The 18,468-nt window shown below is 50.3% G+C and overlaps 32 non-coding genes across 32 annotated transcripts; all 32 read left to right on the forward strand.

The window, feature by feature from the left end:
• Window positions 1-325: 325 nt before the first annotated feature.
• Window positions 326-397, forward strand: trnah-gug. The gene has a single exon. It is a non-coding gene; the product is annotated as a tRNA-His (tRNA).
• A 254-nt stretch (window positions 398-651) lies between these two features.
• On the forward strand, window positions 652-723 carry trnar-acg. Its single transcript has one exon. It is a non-coding gene; the product is annotated as a tRNA-Arg (tRNA).
• A 742-nt stretch (window positions 724-1,465) lies between these two features.
• Window positions 1,466-1,537, forward strand: trnah-gug. Its single transcript has one exon. It is a non-coding gene; the product is annotated as a tRNA-His (tRNA).
• Window positions 1,538-1,791: 254 nt separating this feature from the next.
• trnar-acg lies at window positions 1,792-1,865 on the forward strand. The gene has a single exon. It is a non-coding gene; the product is annotated as a tRNA-Arg (tRNA).
• Window positions 1,866-2,607: 742 nt separating this feature from the next.
• On the forward strand, window positions 2,608-2,679 carry trnah-gug. The gene has a single exon. It is a non-coding gene; the product is annotated as a tRNA-His (tRNA).
• Window positions 2,680-2,933: 254 nt separating this feature from the next.
• Window positions 2,934-3,006, forward strand: trnar-acg. The gene has a single exon. It is a non-coding gene; the product is annotated as a tRNA-Arg (tRNA).
• Window positions 3,007-3,748: 742 nt separating this feature from the next.
• trnah-gug lies at window positions 3,749-3,820 on the forward strand. The gene has a single exon. It is a non-coding gene; the product is annotated as a tRNA-His (tRNA).
• A 254-nt stretch (window positions 3,821-4,074) lies between these two features.
• On the forward strand, window positions 4,075-4,148 carry trnar-acg. Its single transcript has one exon. It is a non-coding gene; the product is annotated as a tRNA-Arg (tRNA).
• A 742-nt stretch (window positions 4,149-4,890) lies between these two features.
• Window positions 4,891-4,962, forward strand: trnah-gug. The gene has a single exon. It is a non-coding gene; the product is annotated as a tRNA-His (tRNA).
• A 249-nt stretch (window positions 4,963-5,211) lies between these two features.
• Window positions 5,212-5,284, forward strand: trnar-acg. The gene has a single exon. It is a non-coding gene; the product is annotated as a tRNA-Arg (tRNA).
• A 742-nt stretch (window positions 5,285-6,026) lies between these two features.
• Window positions 6,027-6,098, forward strand: trnah-gug. Its single transcript has one exon. It is a non-coding gene; the product is annotated as a tRNA-His (tRNA).
• Window positions 6,099-6,352: 254 nt separating this feature from the next.
• Window positions 6,353-6,424, forward strand: trnar-acg. Its single transcript has one exon. It is a non-coding gene; the product is annotated as a tRNA-Arg (tRNA).
• A 742-nt stretch (window positions 6,425-7,166) lies between these two features.
• On the forward strand, window positions 7,167-7,238 carry trnah-gug. Its single transcript has one exon. It is a non-coding gene; the product is annotated as a tRNA-His (tRNA).
• Window positions 7,239-7,492: 254 nt separating this feature from the next.
• trnar-acg lies at window positions 7,493-7,565 on the forward strand. Its single transcript has one exon. It is a non-coding gene; the product is annotated as a tRNA-Arg (tRNA).
• Window positions 7,566-8,307: 742 nt separating this feature from the next.
• Window positions 8,308-8,379, forward strand: trnah-gug. The gene has a single exon. It is a non-coding gene; the product is annotated as a tRNA-His (tRNA).
• A 254-nt stretch (window positions 8,380-8,633) lies between these two features.
• trnar-acg lies at window positions 8,634-8,707 on the forward strand. Its single transcript has one exon. It is a non-coding gene; the product is annotated as a tRNA-Arg (tRNA).
• Window positions 8,708-9,449: 742 nt separating this feature from the next.
• trnah-gug lies at window positions 9,450-9,521 on the forward strand. Its single transcript has one exon. It is a non-coding gene; the product is annotated as a tRNA-His (tRNA).
• Window positions 9,522-9,775: 254 nt separating this feature from the next.
• Window positions 9,776-9,848, forward strand: trnar-acg. The gene has a single exon. It is a non-coding gene; the product is annotated as a tRNA-Arg (tRNA).
• Window positions 9,849-10,590: 742 nt separating this feature from the next.
• trnah-gug lies at window positions 10,591-10,662 on the forward strand. The gene has a single exon. It is a non-coding gene; the product is annotated as a tRNA-His (tRNA).
• Window positions 10,663-10,916: 254 nt separating this feature from the next.
• On the forward strand, window positions 10,917-10,989 carry trnar-acg. The gene has a single exon. It is a non-coding gene; the product is annotated as a tRNA-Arg (tRNA).
• Window positions 10,990-11,730: 741 nt separating this feature from the next.
• trnah-gug lies at window positions 11,731-11,802 on the forward strand. Its single transcript has one exon. It is a non-coding gene; the product is annotated as a tRNA-His (tRNA).
• A 254-nt stretch (window positions 11,803-12,056) lies between these two features.
• trnar-acg lies at window positions 12,057-12,129 on the forward strand. The gene has a single exon. It is a non-coding gene; the product is annotated as a tRNA-Arg (tRNA).
• Window positions 12,130-12,871: 742 nt separating this feature from the next.
• Window positions 12,872-12,943, forward strand: trnah-gug. The gene has a single exon. It is a non-coding gene; the product is annotated as a tRNA-His (tRNA).
• A 253-nt stretch (window positions 12,944-13,196) lies between these two features.
• Window positions 13,197-13,269, forward strand: trnar-acg. Its single transcript has one exon. It is a non-coding gene; the product is annotated as a tRNA-Arg (tRNA).
• A 742-nt stretch (window positions 13,270-14,011) lies between these two features.
• trnah-gug lies at window positions 14,012-14,083 on the forward strand. Its single transcript has one exon. It is a non-coding gene; the product is annotated as a tRNA-His (tRNA).
• A 254-nt stretch (window positions 14,084-14,337) lies between these two features.
• On the forward strand, window positions 14,338-14,410 carry trnar-acg. The gene has a single exon. It is a non-coding gene; the product is annotated as a tRNA-Arg (tRNA).
• Window positions 14,411-15,152: 742 nt separating this feature from the next.
• Window positions 15,153-15,224, forward strand: trnah-gug. Its single transcript has one exon. It is a non-coding gene; the product is annotated as a tRNA-His (tRNA).
• Window positions 15,225-15,478: 254 nt separating this feature from the next.
• Window positions 15,479-15,551, forward strand: trnar-acg. Its single transcript has one exon. It is a non-coding gene; the product is annotated as a tRNA-Arg (tRNA).
• Window positions 15,552-16,293: 742 nt separating this feature from the next.
• Window positions 16,294-16,365, forward strand: trnah-gug. The gene has a single exon. It is a non-coding gene; the product is annotated as a tRNA-His (tRNA).
• Window positions 16,366-16,614: 249 nt separating this feature from the next.
• trnar-acg lies at window positions 16,615-16,687 on the forward strand. Its single transcript has one exon. It is a non-coding gene; the product is annotated as a tRNA-Arg (tRNA).
• A 742-nt stretch (window positions 16,688-17,429) lies between these two features.
• On the forward strand, window positions 17,430-17,501 carry trnah-gug. The gene has a single exon. It is a non-coding gene; the product is annotated as a tRNA-His (tRNA).
• Window positions 17,502-17,755: 254 nt separating this feature from the next.
• trnar-acg lies at window positions 17,756-17,828 on the forward strand. Its single transcript has one exon. It is a non-coding gene; the product is annotated as a tRNA-Arg (tRNA).
• Window positions 17,829-18,468: the final 640 nt, after the last annotated feature.

The following is an 18,468-nucleotide window of genomic DNA, read 5'->3' on the forward strand; positions in this document are numbered from 1 at the left end:
CGTGACTGGACTCGTTCTGCTTCGGGGACACAAAGGCAAGAATCATCATTTGTGTCCGAGAAAGGACACTATGCAGGGAATGAGTAGTCCTTCCGCGCCATTCTTGTAAAACGCTGGACAATCTTGTCATAAACAAATACAAATTTGGACGCCCCTTGAAATGTGCCAAAGAAAACAAGGGGGAAAATGGCTCGTTTGCAAATTGGGACGGCTTAGACAAAGGGAGAGAGGCTGGGAACTTCCGTTCGTAGCTCATTCATGTGGCACAGCACAGGTCAGAACACCCGTGGCCACCACCTCTGGTGCGTCCAGCGAGAAGCGGCGAGCCGTGATCGTATAGTGGTTAGTACTCTGCGTTGTGGTCGCAGCAACCCCGGTTCGAATCCGGGTCACGGCACATTTTTCGTTGTCCTTGTGTCCGGACGAGGGACGTTGCGCGCCGTGCCTGTACGCTAGACGCGACCAGTGCCATGCGCATAGCTACTCCCCCTCGTCTCTGTTTAAAAAGAGCCTTTAGATATATAGTCTCGGTTAGTAAACCTGTGAAAGAGGAAGACCGCTGTCTGCTGTTTCCCCATCACTTCTTTCGCTCCAAGCGAGTGTCCTGGGTCAGTGTCCTGGGTCGGTGACATGGCACGCAGCATGCACCTCGGGCCAGTGGCGCAATGGATACGCGTCTGACTACGGATCAGAAGATTCCAGGTTCGACTCCTGGCTGGCTCGATCATCCATTTAACCAATTCCGTATTTGGGCGATGAGGGAAAGATGTCTTTCAAGTAGTTGAGCGTAGCGCGCCAAACTAAAACAGCATGCCTTATGACGTTTTCACCAAAGCTTCTACTTTGATTCCTCACCTTTGCGCAGACACCAAGAAGGAAGCGCCTGAATGAACGTTTTGCTGCAGCAGGTATTGAAAGAGCCTTGGAAAGGGGAATGCTTTTTTGTTCACCGGTTTGTAAAAAAAGAGAAGAAAAAGCTGTCTATGGCTTGACCCTGCAAGGATTTGACGCAGCAAAGGAGAGAAAATGCATGTGCTGCACGCCATCACTACAAGCCGGTGCGAGTATTGTCACTTCAAAGCCGTTTGGGGACGGCTAAATACCTATTGGAACTTGATTTAGGACCGTTGAAAATGTGAGCGTGACTGGACTCGTTCTGCTTCGGGGACACAAAGGCAAGAATCATCATTTGTGTCCGAGAAAGGACACTATGCAGGGAATGAGTAGTCCTTCCGCGCCATTCTTGTAAAACGCTGGACAATCTTGTCATAAACAAATACAAATTTGGACGCCCCTTGAAATGTGCCAAAGAAAACAAGGGGGAAAATGGCTCGTTTGCAAATTGGGACGGCTTAGACAAAGGGAGAGAGGCTGGGAACTTCCGTTCGTAGCTCATTCATGTGGCACAGCACAGGTCAGAACACCCGTGGCCACCACCTCTGGTGCGTCCAGCGAGAAGCGGCGAGCCGTGATCGTATAGTGGTTAGTACTCTGCGTTGTGGTCGCAGCAACCCCGGTTCGAATCCGGGTCACGGCACATTTTTCGTTGTCCTTGTGTCCGGACGAGGGACGTTGCGCGCCGTGCCTGTACGCTAGACGCGACCAGTGCCATGCGCATAGCTACTCCCCCTCGTCTCTGTTTAAAAAGAGCCTTTAGATATATAGTCTCGGTTAGTAAACCTGTGAAAGAGGAAGACCGCTGTCTGCTGTTTCCCCATCACTTCTTTCGCTCCAAGCGAGTGTCCTGGGTCAGTGTCCTGGGTCGGTGACATGGCACTCAGCATGCACCTCGGGCCAGTGGCGCAATGGATACACGCGTCTGACTACGGATCAGAAGATTCCAGGTTCGACTCCTGGCTGGCTCGATCATCCATTTAACCAATTCCGTATTTGGGCGATGAGGGAAAGATGTCTTTCAAGTAGTTGAGCGTAGCGCGCCAAACTAAAACAGCATGCCTTATGACGTTTTCACCAAAGCTTCTACTTTGATTCCTCACCTTTGCGCAGACACCAAGAAGGAAGCGCCTGAATGAACGTTTTGCTGAAGCAGGTATTGAAAGAGCCTTGGAAAGGGGAATGCTTTTTTGTTCACCGGTTTGTAAAAAAAGAGAAGAAAAAGCTGTCTATGGCTTGACCCTGCAAGGATTTGACGCAGCAAAGGAGAGAAAATGCATGTGCTGCACGCCATCACTACAAGCCGGTGCGAGTATTGTCACTTCAAAGCCGTTTGGGGACGGCTAAATACCTATTGGAACTTGATTTAGGACCGTTGAAAATGTGAGCGTGACTGGACTCGTTCTGCTTCGGGGACACAAAGGCAAGAATCATCATTTGTGTCCGAGAAAGGACACTATGCAGGGAATGAGTAGTCCTTCCGCGCCATTCTTGTAAAACGCTGGACAATCTTGTCATAAACAAATACAAATTTGGACGCCCCTTGAAATGTGCCAAAGAAAACAAGGGGGAAAATGGCTCGTTTGCAAATTGGGACGGCTTAGACAAAGGGAGAGAGGCTGGGAACTTCCGTTCGTAGCTCATTCATGTGGCACAGCACAGGTCAGAACACCCGTGGCCACCACCTCTGGTGCGTCCAGCGAGAAGCGGCGAGCCGTGATCGTATAGTGGTTAGTACTCTGCGTTGTGGTCGCAGCAACCCCGGTTCGAATCCGGGTCACGGCACATTTTTCGTTGTCCTTGTGTCCGGACGAGGGACGTTGCGCGCCGTGCCTGTACGCTAGACGCGACCAGTGCCATGCGCATAGCTACTCCCCCTCGTCTCTGTTTAAAAAGAGCCTTTAGATATATAGTCTCGGTTAGTAAACCTGTGAAAGAGGAAGACCGCTGTCTGCTGTTTCCCCATCACTTCTTTCGCTCCAAGCGAGTGTCCTGGGTCAGTGTCCTGGGTCGGTGACATGGCACGCAGCATGCACCTCGGGCCAGTGGCGCAATGGATACCGCGTCTGACTACGGATCAGAAGATTCCAGGTTCGACTCCTGGCTGGCTCGATCATCCATTTAACCAATTCCGTATTTGGGCGATGAGGGAAAGATGTCTTTCAAGTAGTTGAGCGTAGCGCGCCAAACTAAAACAGCATGCCTTATGACGTTTTCACCAAAGCTTCTACTTTGATTCCTCACCTTTGCGCAGACACCAAGAAGGAAGCGCCTGAATGAACGTTTTGCTGCAGCAGGTATTGAAAGAGCCTTGGAAAGGGGAATGCTTTTTTGTTCACCGGTTTGTAAAAAAAGAGAAGAAAAAGCTGTCTATGGCTTGACCCTGCAAGGATTTGACGCAGCAAAGGAGAGAAAATGCATGTGCTGCACGCCATCACTACAAGCCGGTGCGAGTATTGTCACTTCAAAGCCGTTTGGGGACGGCTAAATACCTATTGGAACTTGATTTAGGACCGTTGAAAATGTGAGCGTGACTGGACTCGTTCTGCTTCGGGGACACAAAGGCAAGAATCATCATTTGTGTCCGAGAAAGGACACTATGCAGGGAATGAGTAGTCCTTCCGCGCCATTCTTGTAAAACGCTGGACAATCTTGTCATAAACAAATACAAATTTGGACGCCCCTTGAAATGTGCCAAAGAAAACAAGGGGGAAAATGGCTCGTTTGCAAATTGGGACGGCTTAGACAAAGGGAGAGAGGCTGGGAACTTCCGTTCGTAGCTCATTCATGTGGCACAGCACAGGTCAGAACACCCGTGGCCACCACCTCTGGTGCGTCCAGCGAGAAGCGGCGAGCCGTGATCGTATAGTGGTTAGTACTCTGCGTTGTGGTCGCAGCAACCCCGGTTCGAATCCGGGTCACGGCACATTTTTCGTTGTCCTTGTGTCCGGACGAGGGACGTTGCGCGCCGTGCCTGTACGCTAGACGCGACCAGTGCCATGCGCATAGCTACTCCCCCTCGTCTCTGTTTAAAAAGAGCCTTTAGATATATAGTCTCGGTTAGTAAACCTGTGAAAGAGGAAGACCGCTGTCTGCTGTTTCCCCATCACTTCTTTCGCTCCAAGCGAGTGTCCTGGGTCAGTGTCCTGGGTCGGTGACATGGCACTCAGCATGCACCTCGGGCCAGTGGCGCAATGGATACACGCGTCTGACTACGGATCAGAAGATTCCAGGTTCGACTCCTGGCTGGCTCGATCATCCATTTAACCAATTCCGTATTTGGGCGATGAGGGAAAGATGTCTTTCAAGTAGTTGAGCGTAGCGCGCCAAACTAAAACAGCATGCCTTATGACGTTTTCACCAAAGCTTCTACTTTGATTCCTCACCTTTGCGCAGACACCAAGAAGGAAGCGCCTGAATGAACGTTTTGCTGAAGCAGGTATTGAAAGAGCCTTGGAAAGGGGAATGCTTTTTTGTTCACCGGTTTGTAAAAAAAGAGAAGAAAAAGCTGTCTATGGCTTGACCCTGCAAGGATTTGACGCAGCAAAGGAGAGAAAATGCATGTGCTGCACGCCATCACTACAAGCCGGTGCGAGTATTGTCACTTCAAAGCCGTTTGGGGACGGCTAAATACCTATTGGAACTTGATTTAGGACCGTTGAAAATGTGAGCGTGACTGGACTCGTTCTGCTTCGGGGACACAAAGGCAAGAATCATCATTTGTGTCCGAGAAAGGACACTATGCAGGGAATGAGTAGTCCTTCCGCGCCATTCTTGTAAAACGCTGGACAATCTTGTCATAAACAAATACAAATTTGGACGCCCCTTGAAATGTGCCAAAGAAAACAAGGGGGAAAATGGCTCGTTTGCAAATTGGGACGGCTTAGACAAAGGGAGAGAGGCTGGGAACTTCCGTTCGTAGCTCATTCATGTGGCACAGCACAGGTCAGAACACCCGTGGCCACCACCTCTGGTGCGTCCAGCGAGAAGCGGCGAGCCGTGATCGTATAGTGGTTAGTACTCTGCGTTGTGGTCGCAGCAACCCCGGTTCGAATCCGGGTCACGGCACATTTTTCGTTGTCCTTGTGTCCGGACGAGGGACGTTGCGCGCCGTGCCTGTACGCTAGACGCGACCAGTGCCATGCGCATAGCTACTCCCCCTCGTCTCTGTTTAAAAAGAGCCTTTAGATATATAGTCTCGGTTAGTAAACCTGTGAAAGAGGAAGACCGCTGTCTGCTGTTTCCCCATCACTTCTTTCGCTCCAAGCGAGTGTCCTGGGTCAGTGTCCTGGGTCGGTGACATGGCACAGCATGCTCGGGCCAGTGGCGCAATGGATACCGCGTCTGACTACGGATCAGAAGATTCCAGGTTCGACTCCTGGCTGGCTCGATCATCCATTTAACCAATTCCGTATTTGGGCGATGAGGGAAAGATGTCTTTCAAGTAGTTGAGCGTAGCGCGCCAAACTAAAACAGCATGCCTTATGACGTTTTCACCAAAGCTTCTACTTTGATTCCTCACCTTTGCGCAGACACCAAGAAGGAAGCGCCTGAATGAACGTTTTGCTGCAGCAGGTATTGAAAGAGCCTTGGAAAGGGGAATGCTTTTTTGTTCACCGGTTTGTAAAAAAAGAGAAGAAAAAGCTGTCTATGGCTTGACCCTGCAAGGATTTGACGCAGCAAAGGAGAGAAAATGCATGTGCTGCACGCCATCACTACAAGCCGGTGCGAGTATTGTCACTTCAAAGCCGTTTGGGGACGGCTAAATACCTATTGGAACTTGATTTAGGACCGTTGAAAATGTGAGCGTGACTGGACTCGTTCTGCTTCGGGGACACAAAGGCAAGAATCATCATTTGTGTCCGAGAAAGGACACTATGCAGGGAATGAGTAGTCCTTCCGCGCCATTCTTGTAAAACGCTGGACAATCTTGTCATAAACAAATACAAATTTGGACGCCCCTTGAAATGTGCCAAAGAAAACAAGGGGGAAAATGGCTCGTTTGCAAATTGGGACGGCTTAGACAAAGGGAGAGAGGCTGGGAACTTCCGTTCGTAGCTCATTCATGTGGCACAGCACAGGTCAGAACACCCGTGGCCACCACCTCTGGTGCGTCCAGCGAGAAGCGGCGAGCCGTGATCGTATAGTGGTTAGTACTCTGCGTTGTGGTCGCAGCAACCCCGGTTCGAATCCGGGTCACGGCACATTTTTCGTTGTCCTTGTGTCCGGACGAGGGACGTTGCGCGCCGTGCCTGTACGCTAGACGCGACCAGTGCCATGCGCATAGCTACTCCCCCTCGTCTCTGTTTAAAAAGAGCCTTTAGATATATAGTCTCGGTTAGTAAACCTGTGAAAGAGGAAGACCGCTGTCTGCTGTTTCCCCATCACTTCTTTCGCTCCAAGCGAGTGTCCTGGGTCAGTGTCCTGGGTCGGTGACATGGCACTCAGCATGCACCTCGGGCCAGTGGCGCAATGGATACGCGTCTGACTACGGATCAGAAGATTCCAGGTTCGACTCCTGGCTGGCTCGATCATCCATTTAACCAATTCCGTATTTGGGCGATGAGGGAAAGATGTCTTTCAAGTAGTTGAGCGTAGCGCGCCAAACTAAAACAGCATGCCTTATGACGTTTTCACCAAAGCTTCTACTTTGATTCCTCACCTTTGCGCAGACACCAAGAAGGAAGCGCCTGAATGAACGTTTTGCTGAAGCAGGTATTGAAAGAGCCTTGGAAAGGGGAATGCTTTTTTGTTCACCGGTTTGTAAAAAAAGAGAAGAAAAAGCTGTCTATGGCTTGACCCTGCAAGGATTTGACGCAGCAAAGGAGAGAAAATGCATGTGCTGCACGCCATCACTACAAGCCGGTGCGAGTATTGTCACTTCAAAGCCGTTTGGGGACGGCTAAATACCTATTGGAACTTGATTTAGGACCGTTGAAAATGTGAGCGTGACTGGACTCGTTCTGCTTCGGGGACACAAAGGCAAGAATCATCATTTGTGTCCGAGAAAGGACACTATGCAGGGAATGAGTAGTCCTTCCGCGCCATTCTTGTAAAACGCTGGACAATCTTGTCATAAACAAATACAAATTTGGACGCCCCTTGAAATGTGCCAAAGAAAACAAGGGGGAAAATGGCTCGTTTGCAAATTGGGACGGCTTAGACAAAGGGAGAGAGGCTGGGAACTTCCGTTCGTAGCTCATTCATGTGGCACAGCACAGGTCAGAACACCCGTGGCCACCACCTCTGGTGCGTCCAGCGAGAAGCGGCGAGCCGTGATCGTATAGTGGTTAGTACTCTGCGTTGTGGTCGCAGCAACCCCGGTTCGAATCCGGGTCACGGCACATTTTTCGTTGTCCTTGTGTCCGGACGAGGGACGTTGCGCGCCGTGCCTGTACGCTAGACGCGACCAGTGCCATGCGCATAGCTACTCCCCCTCGTCTCTGTTTAAAAAGAGCCTTTAGATATATAGTCTCGGTTAGTAAACCTGTGAAAGAGGAAGACCGCTGTCTGCTGTTTCCCCATCACTTCTTTCGCTCCAAGCGAGTGTCCTGGGTCAGTGTCCTGGGTCGGTGACATGGCACGCAGCATGCACCTCGGGCCAGTGGCGCAATGGATACCGCGTCTGACTACGGATCAGAAGATTCCAGGTTCGACTCCTGGCTGGCTCGATCATCCATTTAACCAATTCCGTATTTGGGCGATGAGGGAAAGATGTCTTTCAAGTAGTTGAGCGTAGCGCGCCAAACTAAAACAGCATGCCTTATGACGTTTTCACCAAAGCTTCTACTTTGATTCCTCACCTTTGCGCAGACACCAAGAAGGAAGCGCCTGAATGAACGTTTTGCTGCAGCAGGTATTGAAAGAGCCTTGGAAAGGGGAATGCTTTTTTGTTCACCGGTTTGTAAAAAAAGAGAAGAAAAAGCTGTCTATGGCTTGACCCTGCAAGGATTTGACGCAGCAAAGGAGAGAAAATGCATGTGCTGCACGCCATCACTACAAGCCGGTGCGAGTATTGTCACTTCAAAGCCGTTTGGGGACGGCTAAATACCTATTGGAACTTGATTTAGGACCGTTGAAAATGTGAGCGTGACTGGACTCGTTCTGCTTCGGGGACACAAAGGCAAGAATCATCATTTGTGTCCGAGAAAGGACACTATGCAGGGAATGAGTAGTCCTTCCGCGCCATTCTTGTAAAACGCTGGACAATCTTGTCATAAACAAATACAAATTTGGACGCCCCTTGAAATGTGCCAAAGAAAACAAGGGGGAAAATGGCTCGTTTGCAAATTGGGACGGCTTAGACAAAGGGAGAGAGGCTGGGAACTTCCGTTCGTAGCTCATTCATGTGGCACAGCACAGGTCAGAACACCCGTGGCCACCACCTCTGGTGCGTCCAGCGAGAAGCGGCGAGCCGTGATCGTATAGTGGTTAGTACTCTGCGTTGTGGTCGCAGCAACCCCGGTTCGAATCCGGGTCACGGCACATTTTTCGTTGTCCTTGTGTCCGGACGAGGGACGTTGCGCGCCGTGCCTGTACGCTAGACGCGACCAGTGCCATGCGCATAGCTACTCCCCCTCGTCTCTGTTTAAAAAGAGCCTTTAGATATATAGTCTCGGTTAGTAAACCTGTGAAAGAGGAAGACCGCTGTCTGCTGTTTCCCCATCACTTCTTTCGCTCCAAGCGAGTGTCCTGGGTCAGTGTCCTGGGTCGGTGACATGGCACTCAGCATGCACCTCGGGCCAGTGGCGCAATGGATACACGCGTCTGACTACGGATCAGAAGATTCCAGGTTCGACTCCTGGCTGGCTCGATCATCCATTTAACCAATTCCGTATTTGGGCGATGAGGGAAAGATGTCTTTCAAGTAGTTGAGCGTAGCGCGCCAAACTAAAACAGCATGCCTTATGACGTTTTCACCAAAGCTTCTACTTTGATTCCTCACCTTTGCGCAGACACCAAGAAGGAAGCGCCTGAATGAACGTTTTGCTGAAGCAGGTATTGAAAGAGCCTTGGAAAGGGGAATGCTTTTTTGTTCACCGGTTTGTAAAAAAAGAGAAGAAAAAGCTGTCTATGGCTTGACCCTGCAAGGATTTGACGCAGCAAAGGAGAGAAAATGCATGTGCTGCACGCCATCACTACAAGCCGGTGCGAGTATTGTCACTTCAAAGCCGTTTGGGGACGGCTAAATACCTATTGGAACTTGATTTAGGACCGTTGAAAATGTGAGCGTGACTGGACTCGTTCTGCTTCGGGGACACAAAGGCAAGAATCATCATTTGTGTCCGAGAAAGGACACTATGCAGGGAATGAGTAGTCCTTCCGCGCCATTCTTGTAAAACGCTGGACAATCTTGTCATAAACAAATACAAATTTGGACGCCCCTTGAAATGTGCCAAAGAAAACAAGGGGGAAAATGGCTCGTTTGCAAATTGGGACGGCTTAGACAAAGGGAGAGAGGCTGGGAACTTCCGTTCGTAGCTCATTCATGTGGCACAGCACAGGTCAGAACACCCGTGGCCACCACCTCTGGTGCGTCCAGCGAGAAGCGGCGAGCCGTGATCGTATAGTGGTTAGTACTCTGCGTTGTGGTCGCAGCAACCCCGGTTCGAATCCGGGTCACGGCACATTTTTCGTTGTCCTTGTGTCCGGACGAGGGACGTTGCGCGCCGTGCCTGTACGCTAGACGCGACCAGTGCCATGCGCATAGCTACTCCCCCTCGTCTCTGTTTAAAAAGAGCCTTTAGATATATAGTCTCGGTTAGTAAACCTGTGAAAGAGGAAGACCGCTGTCTGCTGTTTCCCCATCACTTCTTTCGCTCCAAGCGAGTGTCCTGGGTCAGTGTCCTGGGTCGGTGACATGGCACGCAGCATGCACCTCGGGCCAGTGGCGCAATGGATACCGCGTCTGACTACGGATCAGAAGATTCCAGGTTCGACTCCTGGCTGGCTCGATCATCCATTTAACCAATTCCGTATTTGGGCGATGAGGGAAAGATGTCTTTCAAGTAGTTGAGCGTAGCGCGCCAAACTAAAACAGCATGCCTTATGACGTTTTCACCAAAGCTTCTACTTTGATTCCTCACCTTTGCGCAGACACCAAGAAGGAAGCGCCTGAATGAACGTTTTGCTGCAGCAGGTATTGAAAGAGCCTTGGAAAGGGGAATGCTTTTTTGTTCACCGGTTTGTAAAAAAAGAGAAGAAAAAGCTGTCTATGGCTTGACCCTGCAAGGATTTGACGCAGCAAAGGAGAGAAAATGCATGTGCTGCACGCCATCACTACAAGCCGGTGCGAGTATTGTCACTTCAAAGCCGTTTGGGGACGGCTAAATACCTATTGGAACTTGATTTAGGACCGTTGAAAATGTGAGCGTGACTGGACTCGTTCTGCTTCGGGGACACAAAGGCAAGAATCATCATTTGTGTCCGAGAAAGGACACTATGCAGGGAATGAGTAGTCCTTCCGCGCCATTCTTGTAAAACGCTGGACAATCTTGTCATAAACAAATACAAATTTGGACGCCCCTTGAAATGTGCCAAAGAAAACAAGGGGGAAAATGGCTCGTTTGCAAATTGGGACGGCTTAGACAAAGGGAGAGAGGCTGGGAACTTCCGTTCGTAGCTCATTCATGTGGCACAGCACAGGTCAGAACACCCGTGGCCACCACCTCTGGTGCGTCCAGCGAGAAGCGGCGAGCCGTGATCGTATAGTGGTTAGTACTCTGCGTTGTGGTCGCAGCAACCCCGGTTCGAATCCGGGTCACGGCACATTTTTCGTTGTCCTTGTGTCCGGACGAGGGACGTTGCGCGCCGTGCCTGTACGCTAGACGCGACCAGTGCCATGCGCATAGCTACTCCCCCTCGTCTCTGTTTAAAAAGAGCCTTTAGATATATAGTCTCGGTTAGTAAACCTGTGAAAGAGGAAGACCGCTGTCTGCTGTTTCCCCATCACTTCTTTCGCTCCAAGCGAGTGTCCTGGGTCAGTGTCCTGGGTCGGTGACATGGCACTCAGCATGCACCTCGGGCCAGTGGCGCAATGGATACAGCGTCTGACTACGGATCAGAAGATTCCAGGTTCGACTCCTGGCTGGCTCGATCATCCATTTAACCATTCCGTATTTGGGCGATGAGGGAAAGATGTCTTTCAAGTAGTTGAGCGTAGCGCGCCAAACTAAAACAGCATGCCTTATGACGTTTTCACCAAAGCTTCTACTTTGATTCCTCACCTTTGCGCAGACACCAAGAAGGAAGCGCCTGAATGAACGTTTTGCTGAAGCAGGTATTGAAAGAGCCTTGGAAAGGGGAATGCTTTTTTGTTCACCGGTTTGTAAAAAAAGAGAAGAAAAAGCTGTCTATGGCTTGACCCTGCAAGGATTTGACGCAGCAAAGGAGAGAAAATGCATGTGCTGCACGCCATCACTACAAGCCGGTGCGAGTATTGTCACTTCAAAGCCGTTTGGGGACGGCTAAATACCTATTGGAACTTGATTTAGGACCGTTGAAAATGTGAGCGTGACTGGACTCGTTCTGCTTCGGGGACACAAAGGCAAGAATCATCATTTGTGTCCGAGAAAGGACACTATGCAGGGAATGAGTAGTCCTTCCGCGCCATTCTTGTAAAACGCTGGACAATCTTGTCATAAACAAATACAAATTTGGACGCCCCTTGAAATGTGCCAAAGAAAACAAGGGGGAAAATGGCTCGTTTGCAAATTGGGACGGCTTAGACAAAGGGAGAGAGGCTGGGAACTTCCGTTCGTAGCTCATTCATGTGGCACAGCACAGGTCAGAACACCCGTGGCCACCACCTCTGGTGCGTCCAGCGAGAAGCGGCGAGCCGTGATCGTATAGTGGTTAGTACTCTGCGTTGTGGTCGCAGCAACCCCGGTTCGAATCCGGGTCACGGCACATTTTTCGTTGTCCTTGTGTCCGGACGAGGGACGTTGCGCGCCGTGCCTGTACGCTAGACGCGACCAGTGCCATGCGCATAGCTACTCCCCCTCGTCTCTGTTTAAAAAGAGCCTTTAGATATATAGTCTCGGTTAGTAAACCTGTGAAAGAGGAAGACCGCTGTCTGCTGTTTCCCCATCACTTCTTTCGCTCCAAGCGAGTGTCCTGGGTCAGTGTCCTGGGTCGGTGACATGGCACTCAGCATGCACCTCGGGCCAGTGGCGCAATGGATACCGCGTCTGACTACGGATCAGAAGATTCCAGGTTCGACTCCTGGCTGGCTCGATCATCCATTTAACCAATTCCGTATTTGGGCGATGAGGGAAAGATGTCTTTCAAGTAGTTGAGCGTAGCGCGCCAAACTAAAACAGCATGCCTTATGACGTTTTCACCAAAGCTTCTACTTTGATTCCTCACCTTTGCGCAGACACCAAGAAGGAAGCGCCTGAATGAACGTTTTGCTGCAGCAGGTATTGAAAGAGCCTTGGAAAGGGGAATGCTTTTTTGTTCACCGGTTTGTAAAAAAAGAGAAGAAAAAGCTGTCTATGGCTTGACCCTGCAAGGATTTGACGCAGCAAAGGAGAGAAAATGCATGTGCTGCACGCCATCACTACAAGCCGGTGCGAGTATTGTCACTTCAAAGCCGTTTGGGGACGGCTAAATACCTATTGGAACTTGATTTAGGACCGTTGAAAATGTGAGCGTGACTGGACTCGTTCTGCTTCGGGGACACAAAGGCAAGAATCATCATTTGTGTCCGAGAAAGGACACTATGCAGGGAATGAGTAGTCCTTCCGCGCCATTCTTGTAAAACGCTGGACAATCTTGTCATAAACAAATACAAATTTGGACGCCCCTTGAAATGTGCCAAAGAAAACAAGGGGGAAAATGGCTCGTTTGCAAATTGGGACGGCTTAGACAAAGGGAGAGAGGCTGGGAACTTCCGTTCGTAGCTCATTCATGTGGCACAGCACAGGTCAGAACACCCGTGGCCACCACCTCTGGTGCGTCCAGCGAGAAGCGGCGAGCCGTGATCGTATAGTGGTTAGTACTCTGCGTTGTGGTCGCAGCAACCCCGGTTCGAATCCGGGTCACGGCACATTTTTCGTTGTCCTTGTGTCCGGACGAGGGACGTTGCGCGCCGTGCCTGTACGCTAGACGCGACCAGTGCCATGCGCATAGCTACTCCCCCTCGTCTCTGTTTAAAAAGAGCCTTTAGATATATAGTCTCGGTTAGTAAACCTGTGAAAGAGGAAGACCGCTGTCTGCTGTTTCCCCATCACTTCTTTCGCTCCAAGCGAGTGTCCTGGGTCAGTGTCCTGGGTCGGTGACATGGCATCAGCATGCACCTCGGGCCAGTGGCGCAATGGATACCGCGTCTGACTACGGATCAGAAGATTCCAGGTTCGACTCCTGGCTGGCTCGATCATCCATTTAACCAATTCCGTATTTGGGCGATGAGGGAAAGATGTCTTTCAAGTAGTTGAGCGTAGCGCGCCAAACTAAAACAGCATGCCTTATGACGTTTTCACCAAAGCTTCTACTTTGATTCCTCACCTTTGCGCAGACACCAAGAAGGAAGCGCCTGAATGAACGTTTTGCTGCAGCAGGTATTGAAAGAGCCTTGGAAAGGGGAATGCTTTTTTGTTCACCGGTTTGTAAAAAAAGAGAAGAAAAAGCTGTCTATGGCTTGACCCTGCAAGGATTTGACGCAGCAAAGGAGAGAAAATGCATGTGCTGCACGCCATCACTACAAGCCGGTGCGAGTATTGTCACTTCAAAGCCGTTTGGGGACGGCTAAATACCTATTGGAACTTGATTTAGGACCGTTGAAAATGTGAGCGTGACTGGACTCGTTCTGCTTCGGGGACACAAAGGCAAGAATCATCATTTGTGTCCGAGAAAGGACACTATGCAGGGAATGAGTAGTCCTTCCGCGCCATTCTTGTAAAACGCTGGACAATCTTGTCATAAACAAATACAAATTTGGACGCCCCTTGAAATGTGCCAAAGAAAACAAGGGGGAAAATGGCTCGTTTGCAAATTGGGACGGCTTAGACAAAGGGAGAGAGGCTGGGAACTTCCGTTCGTAGCTCATTCATGTGGCACAGCACAGGTCAGAACACCCGTGGCCACCACCTCTGGTGCGTCCAGCGAGAAGCGGCGAGCCGTGATCGTATAGTGGTTAGTACTCTGCGTTGTGGTCGCAGCAACCCCGGTTCGAATCCGGGTCACGGCACATTTTTCGTTGTCCTTGTGTCCGGACGAGGGACGTTGCGCGCCGTGCCTGTACGCTAGACGCGACCAGTGCCATGCGCATAGCTACTCCCCCTCGTCTCTGTTTAAAAAGAGCCTTTAGATATATAGTCTCGGTTAGTAAACCTGTGAAAGAGGAAGACCGCTGTCTGCTGTTTCCCCATCACTTCTTTCGCTCCAAGCGAGTGTCCTGGGTCAGTGTCCTGGGTCGGTGACATGGCACTCAGCATGCACCTCGGGCCAGTGGCGCAATGGATACCGCGTCTGACTACGGATCAGAAGATTCCAGGTTCGACTCCTGGCTGGCTCGATCATCCATTTAACCAATTCCGTATTTGGGCGATGAGGGAAAGATGTCTTTCAAGTAGTTGAGCGTAGCGCGCCAAACTAAAACAGCATGCCTTATGACGTTTTCACCAAAGCTTCTACTTTGATTCCTCACCTTTGCGCAGACACCAAGAAGGAAGCGCCTGAATGAACGTTTTGCTGCAGCAGGTATTGAAAGAGCCTTGGAAAGGGGAATGCTTTTTTGTTCACCGGTTTGTAAAAAAAGAGAAGAAAAAGCTGTCTATGGCTTGACCCTGCAAGGATTTGACGCAGCAAAGGAGAGAAAATGCATGTGCTGCACGCCATCACTACAAGCCGGTGCGAGTATTGTCACTTCAAAGCCGTTTGGGGACGGCTAAATACCTATTGGAACTTGATTTAGGACCGTTGAAAATGTGAGCGTGACTGGACTCGTTCTGCTTCGGGGACACAAAGGCAAGAATCATCATTTGTGTCCGAGAAAGGACACTATGCAGGGAATGAGTAGTCCTTCCGCGCCATTCTTGTAAAACGCTGGACAATCTTGTCATAAACAAATACAAATTTGGACGCCCCTTGAAATGTGCCAAAGAAAACAAGGGGGAAAATGGCTCGTTTGCAAATTGGGACGGCTTAGACAAAGGGAGAGAGGCTGGGAACTTCCGTTCGTAGCTCATTCATGTGGCACAGCACAGGTCAGAACACCCGTGGCCACCACCTCTGGTGCGTCCAGCGAGAAGCGGCGAGCCGTGATCGTATAGTGGTTAGTACTCTGCGTTGTGGTCGCAGCAACCCCGGTTCGAATCCGGGTCACGGCACATTTTTCGTTGTCCTTGTGTCCGGACGAGGGACGTTGCGCGCCGTGCCTGTACGCTAGACGCGACCAGTGCCATGCGCATAGCTACTCCCCCTCGTCTCTGTTTAAAAAGAGCCTTTAGATATATAGTCTCGGTTAGTAAACCTGTGAAAGAGGAAGACCGCTGTCTGCTGTTTCCCCATCACTTCTTTCGCTCCAAGCGAGTGTCCTGGGTCAGTGTCCTGGGTCGGTGACATGGCACTCAGCATGCACCTCGGGCCAGTGGCGCAATGGATACAGCGTCTGACTACGGATCAGAAGATTCCAGGTTCGACTCCTGGCTGGCTCGATCATCCATTTAACCAATTCCGTATTTGGGCGATGAGGGAAAGATGTCTTTCAAGTAGTTGAGCGTAGCGCGCCAAACTAAAACAGCATGCCTTATGACGTTTTCACCAAAGCTTCTACTTTGATTCCTCACCTTTGCGCAGACACCAAGAAGGAAGCGCCTGAATGAACGTTTTGCTGCAGCAGGTATTGAAAGAGCCTTGGAAAGGGGAATGCTTTTTTGTTCACCGGTTTGTAAAAAAAGAGAAGAAAAAGCTGTCTATGGCTTGACCCTGCAAGGATTTGACGCAGCAAAGGAGAGAAAATGCATGTGCTGCACGCCATCACTACAAGCCGGTGCGAGTATTGTCACTTCAAAGCCGTTTGGGGACGGCTAAATACCTATTGGAACTTGATTTAGGACCGTTGAAAATGTGAGCGTGACTGGACTCGTTCTGCTTCGGGGACACAAAGGCAAGAATCATCATTTGTGTCCGAGAAAGGACACTATGCAGGGAATGAGTAGTCCTTCCGCGCCATTCTTGTAAAACGCTCGACAATCTTGTCATAAACAAATACAAATTTGGACGCCCCTTGAAATGTGCCAAAGAAAACAAGGGGGAAAATGGCTCGTTTGCAAATTGGGACGGCTTAGACAAAGGGAGAGAGGCTGGGAACTTCCGTTCGTAGCTCATTCATGTGGCACAGCACAGGTCAGAACACCCGTGGCCACCACCTCTGGTGCGTCCAGCGAGAAGCGGCGAGCCGTGATCGTATAGTGGTTAGTACTCTGCGTTGTGGTCGCAGCAACCCCGGTTCGAATCCGGGTCACGGCACATTTTTCGTTGTCCTTGTGTCCGGACGAGGGACGTTGCGCGCCGTGCCTGTACGCTAGACGCGACCAGTGCCATGCGCATAGCTACTCCCCCTCGTCTCTGTTTAAAAAGAGCCTTTAGATATATAGTCTCGGTTAGTAAACCTGTGAAAGAGGAAGACCGCTGTCTGCTGTTTCCCCATCACTTCTTTCGCTCCAAGCGAGTGTCCTGGGTCAGTGTCCTGGGTCGGTGACATGGCATCAGCACCTCGGGCCAGTGGCGCAATGGATACCGCGTCTGACTACGGATCAGAAGATTCCAGGTTCGACTCCTGGCTGGCTCGATCATCCATTTAACCAATTCCGTATTTGGGCGATGAGGGAAAGATGTCTTTCAAGTAGTTGAGCGTAGCGCGCCAAACTAAAACAGCATGCCTTATGACGTTTTCACCAAAGCTTCTACTTTGATTCCTCACCTTTGCGCAGACACCAAGAAGGAAGCGCCTGAATGAACGTTTTGCTGCAGCAGGTATTGAAAGAGCCTTGGAAAGGGGAATGCTTTTTTGTTCACCGGTTTGTAAAAAAAGAGAAGAAAAAGCTGTCTATGGCTTGACCCTGCAAGGATTTGACGCAGCAAAGGAGAGAAAATGCATGTGCTGCACGCCATCACTACAAGCCGGTGCGAGTATTGTCACTTCAAAGCCGTTTGGGGACGGCTAAATACCTATTGGAACTTGATTTAGGACCGTTGAAAATGTGAGCGTGACTGGACTCGTTCTGCTTCGGGGACACAAAGGCAAGAATCATCATTTGTGTCCGAGAAAGGACACTATGCAGGGAATGAGTAGTCCTTCCGCGCCATTCTTGTAAAACGCTGGACAATCTTGTCATAAACAAATACAAATTTGGACGCCCCTTGAAATGTGCCAAAGAAAACAAGGGGGAAAATGGCTCGTTTGCAAATTGGGACGGCTTAGACAAAGGGAGAGAGGCTGGGAACTTCCGTTCGTAGCTCATTCATGTGGCACAGCACAGGTCAGAACACCCGTGGCCACCACCTCTGGTGCGTCCAGCGAGAAGCGGCGAGCCGTGATCGTATAGTGGTTAGTACTCTGCGTTGTGGTCGCAGCAACCCCGGTTCGAATCCGGGTCACGGCACATTTTTCGTTGTCCTTGTGTCCGGACGAGGGACGTTGCGCGCCGTGCCTGTACGCTAGACGCGACCAGTGCCATGCGCATAGCTACTCCCCCTCGTCTCTGTTTAAAAAGAGCCTTTAGATATATAGTCTCGGTTAGTAAACCTGTGAAAGAGGAAGACCGCTGTCTGCTGTTTCCCCATCACTTCTTTCGCTCCAAGCGAGTGTCCTGGGTCAGTGTCCTGGGTCGGTGACATGGCACTCAGCATGCACCTCGGGCCAGTGGCGCAATGGATACAGCGTCTGACTACGGATCAGAAGATTCCAGGTTCGACTCCTGGCTGGCTCGATCATCCATTTAACCAATTCCGTATTTGGGCGATGAGGGAAAGATGTCTTTCAAGTAGTTGAGCGTAGCGCGCCAAACTAAAACAGCATGCCTTATGACGTTTTCACCAAAGCTTCTACTTTGATTCCTCACCTTTGCGCAGACACCAAGAAGGAAGCGCCTGAATGAACGTTTTGCTGCAGCAGGTATTGAAAGAGCCTTGGAAAGGGGAATGCTTTTTTGTTCACCGGTTTGTAAAAAAAGAGAAGAAAAAGCTGTCTATGGCTTGACCCTGCAAGGATTTGACGCAGCAAAGGAGAGAAAATGCATGTGCTGCACGCCATCACTACAAGCCGGTGCGAGTATTGTCACTTCAAAGCCGTTTGGGGACGGCTAAATACCTATTGGAACTTGATTTAGGACCGTTGAAAATGTGAGCGTGACTGGACTCGTTCTGCTTCGGGGACACAAAGGCAAGAATCATCATTTGTGTCCGAGAAAGGACACTATGCAGGGAATGAGTAGTCCTTCCGCGCCATTCTTGTAAAACGCTCGACAATCTTGTCATAAACAAATACAAATTTGGACGCCCCTTGAAATGTGCCAAAGAAAACAAGGGGGAAAATGGCTCGTTTGCAAATTGGGACGGCTTAGACAAAGG

Source organism: Hypomesus transpacificus, unplaced genomic scaffold (genome assembly GCF_021917145.1).
Source record: "Hypomesus transpacificus isolate Combined female unplaced genomic scaffold, fHypTra1 scaffold_61, whole genome shotgun sequence".
NCBI lineage: Eukaryota > Metazoa > Chordata > Actinopteri > Osmeriformes > Osmeridae > Hypomesus > Hypomesus transpacificus.